Here is a 19,595-nt window from a genome sequence, read left to right on the forward strand (position 1 = left end):
CACTCTGAGAGGAATTTCATAAGTTCCATTACTGTAAACAAAGTAGCATGAAGAGAAAGAAGACAGACTGGAGGAGATCAAGATGGTGAAGTGGGAGGTCAAGGAGCTCACCGCCCCCCACCCCCCAGACACAACTAAAATATACGTCTGCGTGTGGAGCAGCTCTCACTGAAAACAAAATGGAGACAGGCAGAAAGACTCTTCTAGAACCAAGGCTGTAGAAAAAGATTCACACAGAGGTAGGTGGGGAGGGAGGGGAAGCAATCAGTTTGGGACCTAACTCCTAGCAAGTGACACAGAAGAGGAGGGATGTCATGGCTGTGGACTCCTCCCTGGAGAATGAGGGGTCCAAGCACATATTGGGCACCCAAGCCGTGGGGTCCGACACCAGAAGGCAAGTCCCCTTAGCTGGTTTGAAAACTGCTGGGACTTACAGGAGGGCTGTAAGAAGCCTAGACTCTGCTCTTGGAGAATGGGTACACACAATTGCTTACTCTTCAGAGCAATCTGCAGAGGAAGTGGACTGAAACTGCCTGGGGCTCTGGCTGGTGTCCTGGGATGGCCCCAGCACCTCTCCTGGCCACACTGGGCATGCACTCCAGCCCCTCTTGCTCCAGGGCAGCTTCCCACTAGGGTGATGGCTGCTGTCACTGAGGGGAGTGAGCATTTGGAGGGGATGGGGCTGACTGAGACCCTGCACTGCATCTAAACTGGGCAAGGACAGCTGTTGCTGGAGCTTAGAGAGTGGCAGATCAGGACCAGCCTGGAGCTCTGCCTGATGTGCTGGGACTCCAGCCCCTCTTGTTCCAATCCTGCACCCCACGGGGGCAAAGGTGCCATTGCTGGGAGTGGGGAGAGTGCATGTAGATGGATTAGGACCAGTTTGGACCCTACCCTTATGACTTCTTCTCCAGCAACTTGGGACCAGGAAGCTGTGACTCCCACTGAGTAGCAGAGAAGCCCTGGCTCACACCTGCCTCTGGCTCTAGCCCCTCCAGCTCCAGCCCCACCTCCCACCAAGGTGATAGCTGCTATCACCCCTGAGGGGAATATGTGACCCATACGCACTCCAGATCCTGTTCCCCGGCAAAGCCACCGGGTCCAAAGCTGCAGAGAGAAACTAGCACACAAGGACACTACTTCAGTACCAGGAGAGGTCACTGCTCCTTCTAATTTCATAAAGACAGAGTAAGCTCAACAAAATGAGAAGACAGAGAAATTTCTTTCAAACAAAAGAACAAGAATAAATCCCTGAAAGAAATGACAAATGAAACAGATAAGTAATCTACCAGGTAAAGAGTTCAAAGCATTAGTAATAAGAATGCTAAGTGAATTTGGGAATAGAATGGATGAAAACAGTAAAAGTTTTAACCAGGAAAATATAAAAAAAAGAAAATATAAAGAAGAATCAGTCAGAGCCGAAGAATAAAGTAATTGAAAACAAACAAACAAACAACAAACACTGGAAGGAATTAACATCAAAGTCATACAGAAAAATAGAAAAATATTTTGATCTGAAATATAGAATAATGGAAATCATTCAGTCAGAATAGCAAGAAGAAAAACAAATTAAAAAAAATTGAAGACCGTTTACGGGACCACTGAGACAACATCATGTGAACTAACAAGTGTGGTACAGGGGTCCCAGGAGGAGAAGAGAGGGCAAAAAGTGTAGAAAATGAATTTGATGAAATTATGGCTGAAAATTCCCAAAGCTGAAGAAAGAAACAAATTTCCAGGTTCAGGAATCTCAGAGAGTCCAAAACAAGATGAACCAAAAGAGACTCACGCCAAGACATGTCACATTTAAATTGGTAAATATTTAACTTAAGTAGAGAATTTTAAAGGCAGCAGGAGAAAAACAAAGAGTCACATAGAGGGAACTCCCAAGGCCATCAGCAGATTTTTCTGCAGAAGCTTTTCAGGCCTGAGGGGAGTGGCATGTTACATGTAAAGTGCTGACAAACCCACAGCCAACATCATACCCAACAGTCGAAAGCCAAAAGCTTTTCACTTCTTACAAGGAGCAAGGATGCCCAATTTTGCCACTTATATTTAACATAGTGCTGGACCACAGTGCTAGCCAGAGCAGAAAAGAAAAAGATACAAAATGTATCCAAATTGGAATGCAGGAAGTAAAATTGTCATTATTCACAGATGACATGATACTATATGTATAAAACCCTAAAATCTCCACCCAAAAAGGTATTAAAATGAATAAATGAATTCAGTAAAGTTGTAGGATACAAGATTAATATACAGAAATCTGTTGCTTTTCTATACACAAATAATAAACTATCAGAAAGAGAAATCAAGAAATCAACCCCATTTAAAATCAGAAGAAGAAGAACAACAACAAAAAAACACCTAGGAATAAACTTAACCAAGGAGGAAAAAGACCTATACTCTGAAAGCTATGAAACACTGATGAAGGAAACTGAAGATGATATAAATCAATGAAAAGATAGCCAGTGTTCATGGATTGAAATGGTTAATACTGTTAAAATGTTTATACTACCCAAAGCAATCTACAGAATTAATGCAATCCCTATCAAAATATTCATGACAGTTTTTACAGGAATAGAACAAATAACCCTAAAATTTAAACAAAACACACACACACACACACACAAACTCAAGAGCCAAGGCAATCTTGAGAAAAAGAACAAAGCTGGAAGCATCACACTCCCTGTCTTCAAACTATACCACAAAGATACAGTCATCAAAAAAAGTTTGGTGCTGGCACAAAAACAGGGAAGTAGATCAGTGCAACAGAACGGAGAGCCCAGAAACAAACTCACACACTTGGTCAATTAATCCGTGACAAATGAAGCATGGGTATTCATTGGGGAAAAGACAGTCTCTTCGTTAAGTGGTGCTGGGAAACCTGGACAGCTACAGGCAAATGAAACTAGAACATTTCACAGCATATACAATAATAAACTCAAAATGGCTTAAAGACCTAAACATAAGACTAGAAGCCATAAAATTCCTGCAAACATTAGGCAGATAATCTTTGGCATATATCACAGCAATATGTTTTTGGTATCTGTCTCCTCAGCAAAGGAAATGAAAGCTAAAATAAATGATGGGATCTAAATAAACTTAAAAGATTTTGCATAGCAAAGGCAAACATTAACAAAATGAAAAGACAACCTACTGAGTGGGAGAAAGTATTTCCAAATTATATGATAGATAAAGGGTCAATATCTGAAATATATAAACAGCTCATACAACTCAAAAGTCAACTAAACCCAAACAACCCAATCAATAAAATGGGCAGAAGATCTGATGGACATTTTTCCAAAGGGGACAAGCAGATGCCAACAGGCACTGAAAAGGTGCTCAGCAGCACTCGTCATCAGGGAAATGCAAATCAAAACCACAGTGGGATATCACCTCGCACCTGTCAGAATGGCTAGAGTCAGTAAGACCACAAATCACAAATGCTGCTCAGGATTTAGAGAAAAAGGAAAAGATATGCACACATCTCAGTATTCATAGCAGCCTTATTTACAGTTATCAAGATATGGAAGCAACCTAAGTGTCTGTCAACAAATGAATGGATAAAGAAGATGTGGTATAAGTATACACACACACACACACACACACACACACACTGGACTATTTTTCATTTATGAAAAGATTGAAACTTTGCCATTTGCAACAGGCAGTATAGATGGATCTGGAGGGTATTATGCCTACTGAACTGAGTCAGACAGAGAAAGTCAAGTATTGTATGTAGAATCACACATACGTGGAATCTAAAAAATAAAGCAAGCAAACTGGTGAATATAACAACACAGAAACAGACTCACAGATGTAGAGAACAAAATCATGGTTACCAATGGGGGAGGTGAGGGGAGGGCATGATAGGGCAGGAGATAAGAGACACAGCTACTAGGGATGAAATAAATAAGATAGCAGGGTATACTGTACAACACAGGCAATGTAGCCAATGTTTTATACTAACTTTAAGTGGACTGTAACCTATAAAAGAATTGAATCACTATGTTGTACACCTAAAGCTAGTATAATCTCCACAGATATTTTTAAATGTCAGAGAAGAATACATAAGCTGGTTACTTACAAATGCAACAAATTGCTGAACTGTCAGACTTTCACAATGCAATACAGGTGGAGAGCGGATCTTTCAGTGTATATTGTTGTTCCACAGCATTTCATGTCAGACAGCCTTTTGGCAGTAAATAGTAGTACTCATATCTATTCTCAGTTAGCTTTTTATGTATTTACAGGTGATAAGAACTAAGGAAAAGCTTCTTGCAGTGTGAAAAGACTCAAAGCTAATAACAGCCATTTGCCCCAAGTCAAGACTCTGCTCTGTGCACAACAGTAGAAAGACACGTGGTCTAGTAGGTATCACTTCTGACCTCTTCCTTAGACTGTACTTCATCATGAGTTTCTACTCCAAAAATAGTGGGATATAACGAATGTTCAGCAGCAAATAAAAAGGTTATGAAGACCAGAGAGCTGTCCTTACCCTCCCCTTTACAACGAACGAATCCATTACACTTCTGCTTTGAAGAGTAAAGCAATGTATGTCAAAATCATTTTGGAGGCAACAACATAAAAACAGGGTCACAAATTTCTTTAAAGGTCACAGGATTTCTGCATCCCTATTGCTTTCTAAGTGTCCTTGATTTCTTGCTTCACTCTAAAAAAACAAACACAAAACCCAAAAACTGAAAATCAGAGTGATGTAGGGTGGGTGTAGTTTATGCAATAAAGACGAAGCAAAGAGCTAAGTCGAAGCCTTTTGTCTCTAAATCAGAAAAGATGCAAGTTAACATATTTCAGGGTTATATAAAATTTATAAAATAGGTATGTGTTTGTGTTTTGTTTTCCACTTTACCTGACTTTTCTAATTAAGCTATGACTTTTCTAGCCTGGTATTGTCAAGTAATGCGATCTATAAAACACATCGCTGGCTGCCGCGGAGAGAGCGCGCCCAGCCCGCCGTGATACCCGCGAGCTCAGGGCGCCTCCTCTCGCCGCGGCCCCGGGCCCGGTCCGGCCGCCCCGCATCTGCTACTGGGGCTGCTGAGCCGGAGCGGGTGCTGGGGCGCGCGGGCACAGGAGCCGGGGGTGGGGGGGAGGTGCAGCGTCGGACAGGTCCCCCCCAGCCGATGGCGGGGACGGGCAGGACCCGCACGCCAAGCACCTGTACACGGGCACGGGCACGCGCGGCATCCAGAGCGCCGCGCTCTGCGTCATGTTCTCCGCGCCCTGGTAACTCGCTGCACCGCCGGCCTGGGGCTCCACGGGCGCGGATGGGGCCGGGGCCCCGCACTGTGCACTGGGGGACGCGGGGAGGCGCGGGGTGGGCGGGCGCGGTCCGGGACGGAGGGGGAGAGGGCTGTCCCTGAGGGCCCAACCGTTAAAGGCCGTCCCTCAGGCTCCTGTAACCCCCACCCTTCCCCGCTATACTCGCACCCAGGGAAGGGGAGGGGGTCGTCGCCCCTCGTGGTAGCCGGGAGCCCAGAACCCACCTGTGCCCCGCGCCCAGCCTCCAAATTCTGCGCAGGCGGGAGGCAGCGGCCTGATGTGAGGCTGGGACCCGGGGACCATGTGCGACCGCCCAGCAACCGGGGGTCCGGCCTGGACATTTGGACTTTGGATCCCCTTAGCTCGCCGCCAGGCAGATCCCCAGATTGAGGGTTTAATTGCAAACCAGGAACTCGCGAAGGCATGATTTCCCACTCTGTGCGTTCCTGAGGTGGGAAGAGGGTGCCTGCATTCCCCCGAGTTCTGGAGGCCCCGCCACAGCTCCACGTGGGAGGGAAGCTGTGCTTTTGGTGACAGGACCCACTGGCCCTGGACCCAAGGCTGTCCTCTGGCACCTGCTCCCCTCTGCTCTCTTGGAGCCGGGTCATCTGCAAAGTGTAAGATGGGAAAGGTCACCACCTTGAATTTACGGCCCCTCCTAGCATGGCTCTCAGGTGGGGCTTCAGTGTGTGCTCCCTGCCAACCCCAGAGGCCCTGTCCTGGGACTTGTCCTAGGAGAAGGACTTCCTGCCATTCACACCTGCACGGGGAGTGAACGCCTTGCTCTCAGGGCCTAGATGACCGGGATGAAGGAGGGTCCCCGTGGGCCAAGCCAACAGCCAGTCTCGCGGCCCAAGGCCGTTTGCAGACTTACGCAGAACTTGGCAGCCCTCCCCAGAGCGGGAGGAGCCCCTTGAGATGTGCCGAAGGGAAGCAGGAAGGGATGGAGAGCAGACGCCCAAGAGAAGCAGCCTGTTCAGAAAACGCGCTGGTGGAGGGTGGAGGAAGCGTTTCCTCTTTCTCCCCGTATTCTGGCTCTTATTTCAGTTCATTTGGAGTTAAATCAACACGTTTTGGTCAGGGCCAGAGCTGTCATTTATTAACAATGTACTATGGGATCCATTGTGTTTCAAGTTCGCAAGAACAAACCGACTTGAATTTTTAGACCTGCCAGTGGTATAGAGAATAACTTTGTGGCATAAAATAACTGATACGGATAATTTCTTTGTGAAGGATTATTCTCAGATTAGCTATTCCAACTAAATATACTAGTTAACGGGAGCCAATTTCAGTGGAATAAATCTGTCCAGGTTTTTTTTTTTTAAAGAGTAGCTGACATGTAGACATAGTAAGTCCATAAAAAAAAAAAAAAGAAAACAAAAAACAAAAAAACTCATTGCTGGCAGACCTAAAATGAGGCTGGAGCTTCACACAGTGGTGGCAGATTATAAATTGGTCAAAGGTTTTTAGAAAACATAATGCCCTTGGAAATATGAGTACATTTTGAGCATTTCTAGGCATATCTCCTAAGGAAATAATTCCTTAAAATTTAGAGAAAAGATTTCATGTAAAAATGTTTAAAGCCGACCATGTGTATACATCATGACAAATCAGTGGACTAAATGATGGTGGCAGAAGTAACACACACACACACAGATATAGACATATGATCAAATTTTATGCAGTTATTGAAGTAAATGGAATATTAAACAGCATAGAAAAAAGTCCTAAAATAATGTTTAGATGATAGAATAGGTTACAAACCTGTATATTGAAAATTATTCCAGTAAATGTAATAATAATTTGAGAAACATCACCAAAACATATTGTTGGATGCTAAATGATTTTCGCTTACTTTTCTTCATAAGGTTTTACTCTTTCTCAAAATTTTTAGGTGTATAATGTTTTTGAATCAGAAAAAAACCTAAGGTTTGAAATTATTTTATATTACAATTGTGTGAAAAAACATCTTGATAGCTTTATTCAAATGAATAATTAGACATTTTTCTAAATTTAACATTTTCTCCCAGTCTGAGAACATTTTGCACTGAGAAGTTTGGGAAGAAGGTGCAGATTTTCTGAAAAATAATTTTTATTCTCTGTAGGACCTTGTCTCTGTAAGCCTAGGTAAGATATTCTAGAACAGAAAGAATATGTGTCAAAACTTTGTACCAGGAGCAACTAGTATAGATTAAGAACAAAGAAGGTAGAATTAAGAGCTCTTCCAAGACTTCAAATAATGAATAGCTCCGTTTCCTCTTTTGTAAAATGAGGGATTTTGACTGATTAATCTACATATATATTCTTTCATTTCTGACAGAGCATGCTTCTACCGTATTATCTCCAAAACCTGTAATTAGTTTCCAAATTTGCCTCTGCAGAAATAGTCCCTCTGGAGTTACTGCTGTGGGGGGAGGATGAAAATCCTGGTGCCTTATGAATGCTCTTCATTGCACAGCCTTTTCCCCTGTGGCCCACAGTCTCCTTCCAAATTTCTCAATCTCACCTTTCAGAAGTTTTTACTTTTACAAGAAGTGGAATTATTTTAAACGAACCATTTGTTTAAGCTTCAAGAAATTATCATTTTGATTTCAAACCACATAATTTTATTCTTGCTGTTTCACTTTGCTTTGTCTTCCTTCAGATATGAGAGCAGAGCGCATTTCCCTCGTTGTGTCAATTATTTTGCATTCCAGTCACTAATTGGTGACTGTTGGGGGCTCCACATGTGTTTCACATAAAGTTGCCTGGTGTGAAGGTCCTCTGGTGTGAAATGACAAACTCCTTGAAAGTTAAAGACAAGGTGCTTGCACTTTGTCTAAAAACAGACATAACTGGAATGAACAGAAATTTACAGCAGCCGAGGGTACATCCTAACAGCAAACCGTGCAGTCGTGGATGAAGGAACAGTGGTCAAGAGCAACTCTCTCCACAGAGAGATTCCAAAAAACAGGACATAACTTCTCTAAAAAGCCTCGCTCTCCCCCCAACCGCACTCATGCTTTTTAAACTCAGCCCCAGGACCCCTCACCACTCTAATCTCCTTCCCATCTCTTCCTTTTTCGAGGGAGAACCCATCTGACGGTGCCCCAGCCCCACACCCGCAGCCCCTGAGCCATCACCCGTAGTAATGCCCAAAAAACCCCAGGAGTGACAGCTGCCAGACAACAAAGCCGTCCTCCTGGGAAGAAGTGGGCAGAGAAGAGGGCACACACCGGTTAGTGGTGGCTTAGTTATTTCCTTTTCTCTCGTCCCCTCAGGGACATGAATGCTGGTTTTGCTGCTGCTGCCCTGGCTACGGTTCCTTCCAACTTCTGTCTCCTCATCACACGGTCACGATGCTGAAAACAGCAGCGTGGTGACCAGATGATGTCATGGCCCCGGTGGGGCTGTGGGCACCATCCAGCCTGGTGCAGGCAGCGCAGACTGGACAGCTGTTGAGAATTTTATAGTTTTACAAAAGACACTAAATTTATTTTGCTTTCTGCTGTCACTGCATAGTGTCAATGACAACTTACCCTCATGCGGGGCCACCATGTACACCAACCCCACTGGGGGTCACTAGTGCCTGGAGTCTTCGCTCGCCCCTGTTAACTAGGGTCCGTGGTTCTCCAACTATGTGGGGAAAACAGAGATGTCAGGGGAGGAAGTAACCACGTGCTTCACTTCATGCAAGGTCGCCTTCTGTCTGGTGTTGAGTTGTGTCTACTCAGTGCTTCCTGCCCGCAAAGAACTCAGCTTATTTATTGAGTTAATCGGTTTCTTTTTGGGGAGGAAGAGGTAATTATGTTTGTTTGTTTATTTAATGGAGGCACTGGGGATTGAACCTGAGACCTCGTGCATGCTAAGCATGTGCTCTGCCACTGAGCTACAGCCTCCCCCAAAACTCAGTTTTTTAATCTTCTGTTTATATTGAAATATCCCAATGCACGTACAACCAAATGGCTTGCTACTTGCTTTGCACCTTAACAGGGTATGGACATTTTCACAGACTTTTTTTTTTTATTTGAATAGGGATAGCATGACAAAAAACAGTAGTTTTTGTTTTATTTTTTGCCTTGGTGACACAGGTCTATCTAGAGACTTGCTTGCTATGGAAGATTTGTTACAAACAGTAGTGTGGAAGTGTGGGTGTGTGTGTGTAAATTTGTTGGGCCTTTTTCTTTTTTTCTTCCTTAAACCCTATTTTCCACCTTTGATGAGCCAGGAAAGAGTAAATTCCTCATAGACCAATAGCTCTTCTACATGTAGGAGATTTATAAAGTGTGAATTGGAGGTGTTGTGCCCATATAGAAATGGACTTCTTTAGGCTGAAATGTTTTAAATTTTAAAAATCTTCTTCAGAAAAAGTTTGCCATGTTTGTGTTTACATTTCAATAAATGAGGAGAAATACAATTTTCATTTCTGTCTTATTTTTGTGAAAAAGCGCCCTTCGAGATGTAGTCTTTTTTTCTGACCATCTGAGAATTTTAACTTGTGTCACAAGTATTGGAATTTAGCATGTAGAATCCAGAAGTTGCCTTAGAGACGCAAGGCTTGTCACATGTCTCCCAACAGGGTCAGAATTTTATTTTATTCTGCAGTCAGCAACGTGAGAACAGTTAACCTGCAAGTTACCAAGCAGTAAGACTTCTCTTACGATATGCTGTTTGATTTGGATATGGAATACTAGGAAGTAAATTGTAACTCAGGGGTAGAGCCCGTGCTTAGCATGCACGAGGTCCTGGGTTCAATCCCCAGTACCTCTGTTAAATATAATAATAAATAAATAAGCCTAATTACCTCCCCCCAGAAAACAAAGCACTGACCTCCTAGGTCCACTCCAGCTGCAGTGTGAGCGCGGGCAAGCCCTCTGAGCCGAGCCTCCATGCTGACATCTATGCTGCCCAGCAGGCCCTGCGCACCAGGTGAGCTCTGCACTGCAGCGGGTTAGGGGAGGGCAGGCAAGCATTGCCTTACAGGTGACCAGACCAGGTGTAACCAGGTGGTTGCAAGGTGCGCCCCTCAGGCACTCAGGCTGGCTTCCTTGGGGAGGGAGGAAGCCCAAGGGGGTGGGCCTGTAGGAAAGGGAGCCTGTTTGTGGCCACCCTGGGCCACAGGGCAAGGCCTGGCCTTGTGTGTTCTCTGTGTGGTGACAGCCAAGTGCGGGGAGGTGGGTGGGCGGGCTTCAAGCGTCCCTGGGGCTGGCCCCTCCTGGGAGCCCCTTGCCTGAGCGGAGGCGGTGACAGGGCCTGGCACTGGTCTCCATAGGAGTGGAGGCTCCACTTGGATGGAGAGGTGTGGGTGTAGGCCCCTCCCAGTTCAGGAGGTGGTGTGTGAGGCCTGTGTGAAAGGGCTCAGCCCCACCCCCCAACCAGGCTGTTGTAGCTCTTGGGGGCGGGGTAGGTGGGGCAGGGCCTCTGTGTCAGGTGCTGGTAATGGATCATGGTCACATCCTGAGGGCAGGGCTCCTCTGGGCCTGGAAGGCTCCCTTGGGCAGCTTAGTACCCAGCACAGAACTGGTGGCTGGTGGGAGGTCAGCGAGCAGAAGCTGGGTCCTCTGCGGGCATGGTGTCCAGCACACACCCACGGGCCTAACTCAAGACAGGGCCATTGTGGTCTGGTCTACACATCCTTCCCTGGACCCCACCACCCTGGTCATGCAGACCCAGGCGGACTCTTCCACCCCTGTGCTCACTCACCGAAGCACAGTGGCTCCGTCTCAACCAGCATGTGCAGAGTGCAGAGTGTGGCCCTGCGCCCCGGGCTGCTCTAGAGGGAGACGCACCCAGCCCCCACCCTCCTGGAGACTGTGCCCTCTGCCTCCACAGGGCTGGCTGCCCCAGCTCTGCCCTGCCTGGCCCACTGGAGTGACCAGCCCGTGCCAGGACCAAAGCCCACCTGCCCTGGGGAGGCGGGGGCCCTGGTGCCATAGTGATGCCCTAGCAGTCCCTGATGCAGGCCCTAAGAGTGGGGTCCCCTGGCAGTGGGGACCTGTGCTGGGTGGCATGGTGCAGGTATGTGTCCAACCTCGGCTGCTTCAGCCTGTCGCCGCTGGCTCGGGGGGGGTCACTGCAGAATCACACCCCACATAGGGATGAGAGTTCTGAGTTCCATCTGTTGGTCCTTCTACCAGCCTTGACCTCCAGAGACCAAATCCCTCAGCCCCAACAGCTGAGAATAAGCAGGAGGGAGGGAGGCTTGGGCCCGGGCCATGATCCGGGGCTGGGGAGGCCTGGAAGAGCCAAACTATCCGGCACCTGCCACGTTTGTCCAGGTGGAGATGGCCAGGTTGCAGCTGGGGGTCCCTGCCTGGAGCTGGGTGATTGGACTGGGCCAGGGCTTGGCACAGCGGTGCTCACAGTGAACCAGAGAGCCGGCCTGGGAGGAACAGCCAGGGTAGTGGGCACAAGACCAAATGGCATCCCCGAGGCCTGGAGGTTTGTCTGGGGGTTTGGGCCAGAGGACAGGAACACTGCAGATGGCCCCTGGGTGGACAGGGAGATGGACAGTCTGGCTGCCCAGGTGAGATACAGCCCTTCCCTGGCCACTGAGAGGAGAGGCTCCTTTGGGATCAGGGTCATGGGTGTGTGGGAGGAAGGCCACAGAGACCTCCAGCACTGGAAGGTGGTGAATGGTCCTCGTGTGGTCAGGAAGGAGCACCTGGTGGTATGGTGCTGGATCAGCCGTGCTGGTGTGGGGCTAGGGGAGCTTGGGGTGGCGGGTGGGCCCCAGGACCTGGCCACTGGTAGGGGAGGGGCCCAGAGAAGGAGGTGGCGGCCACCCATTTTCCCTCAGGAGCCGTTGTTCCTGCTCACCTGTGTTGTACTAACCTAACTGGGTATGGGGACACTGAGGGGTTGCAAACTCGCTGAGGCATCAGAGGATACAGCTGCCTCCAATCGCCACCCCACAGCTTGCGAAGAGGGTGGATGAGGGTGGGGGTGAGGGCTGCTGGAAGACACGCCCCCTTCCAGTGCGACCAGGAAGGGCTGTCCAGTTCAGAACAGCAGAGACAGGAAAGTCCCAAGCAGGTTCTGCATGTGGCCCTGGTCAGGCATGTGTAGGGGTGGGGACAGCTGGATGACCAGGAGGAGCGGGTGGGGCCCTTACTGGTGCACTGCCCAGGTGTGATCAAGTAGATACTCTCTAAGAAACGGCAGAGTGGGGTGGCTGTCGGCCAGCTCCCCTCACACCTATCTGGGTTCTACCTCCTGTATTGGTCCGACCGCCTCCTTGGTGTTGGGGTTGGGGATCAGGGGAGGGTCCTGGGCCGAGCCTAAGCGTGGAGAATAGGGGACTGCCCCAGGAGGGCGGGCAGTGGGAGGGGTGTGCGCGCGTTGTGTCCCAGCTGATCCTGCCCCCACCGCTGCCAGGTACGGCATCAGCCGGGACAGCAACATCCTGTAGGGGCAGAGCATCCGCACGGTGCCCGCCGTGGACCTGGCTTCACGCTATGAGTGCGCCATGGTGGTGCTGCACCTCGGGCATGCGCATCGCCTTCCCCGACACCAAGAAGACCTACTACTTAGACGCGTTCCCCAAGTGAGCGCGGGGCGGGGACCCAGGGGGCGGGGCCTCAGCGGGGGTGGGGCGCGGAGGCCTAACGTGACTCCCAGACCGCACAGCATGGAGAAGGGGCCCAAGCTGACGTCGCCGGTGCTCATCATCCACGGGTTGGAAGACGAGGTGGCCGACTTCTCGCACGGGCTGGCGCTCTACGAGCGCTGCCCCAAGGCCGTGGAGCCTCTGTGGGTGGGGGCCTCCGGGCACAACGACATCCAGCTCCACAGCCAGAACCTGGAGCGCCTGCACTGCTGCATCTCCCAGGAGCTGCCCCAGCCGGCGCGCCTAGCCTAGCGGCCGCCCAGCCACACCCAGACCTCAGCAGTAAGGAGGGGGCGCCAGGACCCCGCGCCGTTCCCGGGGGGCTGCATGTGAGCCCCCGGGTGCTCCACACCCTCGAAGCAACCGGCTGGCAGGAGTCGGGACCTACCCCAGCCCAGGGACCGTGGACAATGTACAGGCGACGGAGCTATGCTCTCATTTCCTTTTGGAAACAGAACGATAGAAGAACGTGAAAGTGGAAATTAAGGATTTAAAAATTTTAGAATAATAATAAAATAAAATAACATAAAAGGAAAAAAACCTAGTTGAGTAAACCTGAATGCAAATAAAAGGATAATAAGATGTAAGAGAGACACACGCAAGGCTCTACGTAAGGTATCACCCACAAAGGAGCACTGGGAAGACTGCAGAACAGTGGTAAGAGTGTAACAGTGAGAAAATCTAAGAGCATGAGAGGAGGATCGTACCACATATGTGGATAAATGAGACATTTGTCAGATACTCAAAGGACAAGATAATAGTGTGTAAGAAGCAGGCTAAGACATGGAGATGGTAATTTAATAAAACGGAGGAAGAGCCAACCTTAATCAGACAGCTCCTATCGTGTAGTATTTAGCATTCATCTGTAACGTTATCTATAGCCTGTCCTTGGTGAAACTGATTTTTGTGAATTTTGCTTTTTACACCACTCCCCACAGGTAACAGTGCATTTGTCATTGGCTTCCCTTATGGAGTCTCTCATGGGTGATTTTGACAAGGTGACTGCTCAATTTAATTACTGTGTAATGAGACATAATTTTTTAATGTATTTGTATGGTGTTCTGATATAGATTTTTCAATGTGTTAATTTACTAATACCTAAAGCTTATGCACTTAGGGAACTACAGAAACTGGAGCAATGTCCCTCCTTCCACCCAGAATGCTTAAATTTTCCATATTATCTTCCTAGTCCTCGTGGATGTTAGCCAAACATAAGCTAGTGTTTGATACAAAATATAAAGCTGTGAGACAGAAAATGTGTGTTTTGTCCCCAGTTCCCTGTATGTATGAGTTCAGATAATTCCCTTAACGTCTTCATACTTTCATTCTCACTAATGTAACAATAGAGATCATGCTCTGTACATATCTCTCAAGGCAGGAAGAGTAAACAAAACACAAGAGAGTACTGTCAGCCCTTCTGAACACATATCAGTCTGAGGTACAGCTGAGCCTGACTGTGTAACCCACCTTTTAGAATGCTACCACCATAAGTCAATGACTTGTGATGCCAGGAACCTCACATCCCCTTCTCTCCTGGAGTGCAGCTGAGAGAGGAAGCTCTTCTTGTCTGTGCAGAGGGGAGGCTATCTTTTTCCTTAGATGGCACTGTGCTGGCCATAAGATTTCTGCTCATCCCTAACCCCTACCTCCACTCACCCTCCCTAGTACGGTATTTGGTGTGCAATTGCAGGCTGGTTTTGAATGACCAGGAGGCCAGTGACTGGAAGGCAGCATGGTTGGAACTGGAAGCTCTCTGACCTGGCTCTCCGCCTGAGCACTACACAGCTCAGACTCTTAAGCAACATCATCCTAAGAGTTGAAAAATGCCCTAAGAGTCTCTGAAAAATGCCCAGAAAAGTGCCCAGCCATCCACATTCACTGGCCAGCAAAACGCCAGGCATGTGGCCAGTTTGAATGATATAGGGAAGGCACATGGAGAGGGATGGCTCTTTCCTCCAACAGGCTTTAGAGCTTCAAAGGAAGAGTCTGTTTGATTATCATTATATCAGCCAATCCCCCAACATCTTGGACCCCCTACAGTTCATCAGGCACTATGCCTGGCACTAGGACAAATAAAAAGAGAGAAGACCTATCTCTAGCACCAAAGGATTGAGACTAGATGGCAAAACGCCTAACAAAATAATTACCCACAATAGTCATAAATAATAGCAATGATGGTTGTTTTTGGAAATCCAAGAAAGGAGAGTATGTGTCAAAATACTCAGGGATGGCTTCACAGAAAGGGTTGGAACTGAACCACCTTGAGGGCTGGATCTGTTTTGGACAATTAGAGAGGAGTTAGGGAGCAACAGTATGAACAAAGCTTTTTCTGGGAATGTTCCTAGAAAGGCAGACAATAATTAGGCAGTAAGAATGGCAACAGGGTTGGCAAGATGAGTTAGAAAATTGTTGTTTAGTGGTGTATTTAACAACATCCACTCAACATTTGCTGTAAGTGAGGCATCGTACTGGAAGCTGGTTATAAAGTGATGAGCAAAACCGACCAAGTTCCTGTCCACTTAGTGCTTACCTTCTAGTCAGGGAGGTAGCCAACAGGTAGGTATGCCAGCGCGTAAGCAGTCATTCTAAATTGCTATTATCACAGTGCTATGGAGAAAATGCTCTGTTGCAGGAAGTTCAGAAACCTAGCTGGCTGCCCTGGGGGTGGCTGCCCAAGATGAGATACTTACTAAACTGAAAGCTGATGGATGACAAGGATCCAGTCACTGAAAGGGTTGAGCATAAGCTTATTCCAGGCAAAGACAACAAAATACAAGAAGGTCCAAAGAAGGGAAGAGTTTGGCATATTTCATATATTAAAAGGAAGCCAGGGAGGTTAATTGCATAGTCCTGATGATAACATTCTTGACTTATTTCTTATCATGTAGAATTCTTGGCATCTAAGTGTTGGAGGACTCAGGTAATTGGTACTGAGCTTGTTAATGAGGACTTCTACACGTTATTGTGTAAATTACCTAGGTAAGTGGAAGTCGAGGCAGTGAATACTACCTTGACCATCCAGAATGTGAGAAGGAGAGTGAATCAATATACATTTACTTTAGTTCTATTTTAACTTCTATTTAAAATCCCTTTATGTATAAGAAAATTTAGATTCTCTGGGCATGTCTAACATGCAGGCACTCTGACACAAGATTGTAGAGTATTACTACTCTGCCAACTTGGACCTTATTCAAATTATATTGAGGCAGTTTGTGATTCTTTGATTCATTATCTGTAATTAGATTATCCCTATCTTTTTAGAAAAGGAAGCCATATTTATTAGAATGTGCATAACACACAGGAAAAGGAAGCACAGACCTATTGTTACAAGGTGCTCTAAGCCTTGTAGTATCTGAAACTTTTAATGTCATATATGTCATTTTTACTTGACTATGATATACCTTGGCTACGAGCACAGTAAATGGATTTCATTGTGTCAGGTGGTACCTGCAGTGTGAATGAGGTTGGAACAAAATAAGGACACCCCTCGGGAGGTGGCAGCTGTTGTGGGGTTCTCTTTTATTTTGTTGACAGTAATACATGGTTCTGTAATTACCAGAAGCTTTTCTGGTGATGTCATATGGGGAAAGTTAGCATTTATTCTTTTTTTAATGTTTTACTGGATCTTTATAGAGTTTTATAAAACAAGTGTTTACTACTTAGTAGCTAAGCATTTCCCCCTCTTTGTTTCTTTGATTACTGTATTGATCTAAACCAAATCTATAGAAACAAGCTTATTGGGACAGATGGCCTGTGCTCCTTCAAGAGATCACTGCTACACTTCTCCTTCTTCAGCACATAAAATATGGACAAAACTGCAACGTGCAGAGGCAGAAGAATCCGTTGAAGACTTTTGGCAGTAGTGCCTTAAAGATATTTCAAAAATAATTGTGCTTTGTCACTTCATCTGTGCTATTATATATAATGAGGATTTTAAAAAGACCAAATACAGCTCTCTGATTTCCATTTAATGGAAGAGGTAACAAAGTTTAATTGTATACTTGAGCATGGGGCATCATTTCCAGCACGTCTGATCGATAACTCATAGACTGGTTTGGGCTCAAAGTAATATTTGGAAGAAAATGCAGCTGCTGGGAGTTTATCTAGCCCAAGCTTCAGCATCTCTATTAATTATGTTTTCCCCAAATTTGCATCATTAGGCTCCCAAAGTGACAGCAGATGGCGAGCAAACTGAACAGGATGCTGAGAGGACCAACACGAGAGCAAACTCCTAAGGAGAGTTCACTAAGTACCTCGCCCAGGATGCGGAAGGTATTAGAGAAGTCACAATGTAATCTTCACTTCTCCCAACCGAAAAATAAAGGGCATACTCAGGCCTGGAATTTATCTTGTAAGAGATGACGTTTCTAAATTTGGGAATTGGATTTTTAAAAAGTGTTTTGAGCTAGATATTGAAGGGCATTATTAGCTGAGAATCTACAGCCCGCAGTGTTAAACTAGTGACAACAGTCAGTGAATTAAGAATCATGAGAACAGAACAGCAGTAAGTTAAATGCATCCCTTTAGGGTTCTTGAGAACAGGGTAGTATGATCACATGGGATTAAATTAGTTAACAGACAACATATGTTCTGCTATTGTGCTGTTTTTGTATTTAAACCTAAAAAAAATTTTTTTAACAAAGTTAATCTTATTTTCCTTGGCACATTCAAGCAGCATTTAAATTTCTCAAAATGGCTTTTAAATATTTGGCACTGGTTTGTAATGAACATCTGCTGCTTGGGATCTGGGTGTGCTGCCTTACCAGAGCTGACTGCATTTAGTCCACAGTTCTCTAGGAGCTAATTCCTGGCATCTACCAATCTGATGTGAAAATCAAAGTGGAAGCCATTTTGGGGCAAAAGCCCAGATGAAGAAACTCAAAGAAAACAGATGAAGCTTAAACAAGCAAATAAGACCCCCCAAAACAAACAACAAAACATTAGTTCTTAAATATCTATTAATATTTATATAATATAACAAACATGCACGCGTGTTGAGAAAGTAGGAAAAATGGTTTTTGCTTTAGAAAAATAAAACGTTTTAAATTGCTCTACAATGTTCTATATACATTTCACATATTTTGCTTGGCTATATAGCCAAATAAATCAGGACACGAGATAAACTTTAAGGCAGATCCTGACAGGTAATCCTCAGGAATCACTGGCTAAGAAGAGACAGAAACTTCCAAAGATTCCCCACCAGAAGCAGCAAACAGTTTTAACCTGCGACGTAACCTCAGGCAAAACATGTCAGAATCTGAAACAGTTGTTGCTCCTACTAAAGAATTCTCAGTTGACTCACTGTGGTTTGTCCTTTGCTAGAGGAAGCTGTGCTTTCCCTGATTTTATTTTCCATTAATGTTACTTGAAAGTGTCTACCCCTCCCCCCACCCTCCCACAACAGTCAATCAATCAATCAAAACACCGTGATGGTTAGAATTAGGAGATACGCAAGAGCGAGTGTTCAGAGCAGATCCATAATGAGGAGCAGCTAGAGATTAATGTTGTTATGAGCGATGTGACCATAATCATCCTGCTATTGTACTGATTACCTAGTGTGAATTAAATTTATGCTGATTGGTTTCTTTTTCCACAATTTTCCCAACAAGAGGTAATAAGGCAACTACTCTTATTATTTCCATTCTATAGCCAAGGAAGTTGGGAAAGCAAATTGCCCAGGGTCATGTTGCTAGAATGTATTACTCAGCAAACCTGTGTCTGAATTCAGGTTTGAATTGTCTTAAGCACCATAGAACAGAGCCTTACCCACTCTCTGTAATTATATACATTTATGTTTAAGTTAATGTATACAATTCTCATGCCAGCATTAGGCTCAGACTTTTCCAAATATCTTTTCAAAGATTCAGATTTAAAAATCATCCGTCCAGGTATAGTTATTAGTATGACATCCATATGGAATACTCTGTGTTCTGATCAAAACGTTGATACCTGGAATTAGCACAAATTGTCCTTGTTACAGGAATATATGTTAAGGAAAGTATTCCTTATGCACATGCTGCTCTCGTAGTATTTATTATGATCACTTAAAGTCCCTCTTCATCACCAAAGAAACCCTACCAATATAAGCATATGAACTCAACCACCAAAGACATCTGTTCTACTGAAGCAAAGCAAAATGACTTTTGAGGTGAGAATACCTTGAACATCTTCAGTTCTTTTTTTTGCTGGTTCTTTCAAGCTGATACGAATTGTCCTTTGTAATCTGTGGCCTCTGAAAATAATTGGTTTTCTTAAAATCGTTGTGATGGCATGGTTAGCGCGACATCAGCTATGAGAGCCAGCTAGCCTGCTGCTCTTGTACATAGAATGCTACCCCTAGGCTTTTAGTCATCATTTTCTCCTAAAGATTTTTCTCTCCTATTGAGTAAGAAGAGTGGATTCTTACTATTTACTTTGTCCTTAAGAAAGAAATGCCCCAAATGATTGCCTATAAATATGATTTTATTTGATTGCTTATCTCTGAGCCTTTATGTGGAATCTGTGAATGGCTGTCTGATAAACTAGGTCTTCTCTTCCTTTGTGACTTTCCTACACTGCAGCCCAAGATCATTAAAAAGATTTTTCTTTTAGGCAGAAGATTTGTTTGCGATTTTTTTTTGGGGTCTTGTATTTACCTAAAAATTCAGATGCAAAATTATTCATTGTTTTCTTTTACTATGAAAACAATGTAATTTTTTTCCTGCTTAACTTTTTTCAAAAC

At 45.5% G+C, this 19,595-nt stretch overlaps 1 pseudogene; it reads left to right on the plus strand.

Annotated features, from left to right (window-relative positions):
* Positions 1 to 314: 314 nt before the first annotated feature.
* On the plus strand, positions 315 to 13,126 carry LOC140691642 (alpha/beta hydrolase domain-containing protein 17A-like; annotated as a pseudogene).
* The last annotated feature ends 6,469 nt before the right edge of the window (positions 13,127 to 19,595 follow it).

The sequence above is a fragment of the Vicugna pacos genome, chromosome 36 (genome assembly GCF_048564905.1).
Source record: "Vicugna pacos chromosome 36, VicPac4, whole genome shotgun sequence".
NCBI lineage: Eukaryota > Metazoa > Chordata > Mammalia > Artiodactyla > Camelidae > Vicugna > Vicugna pacos.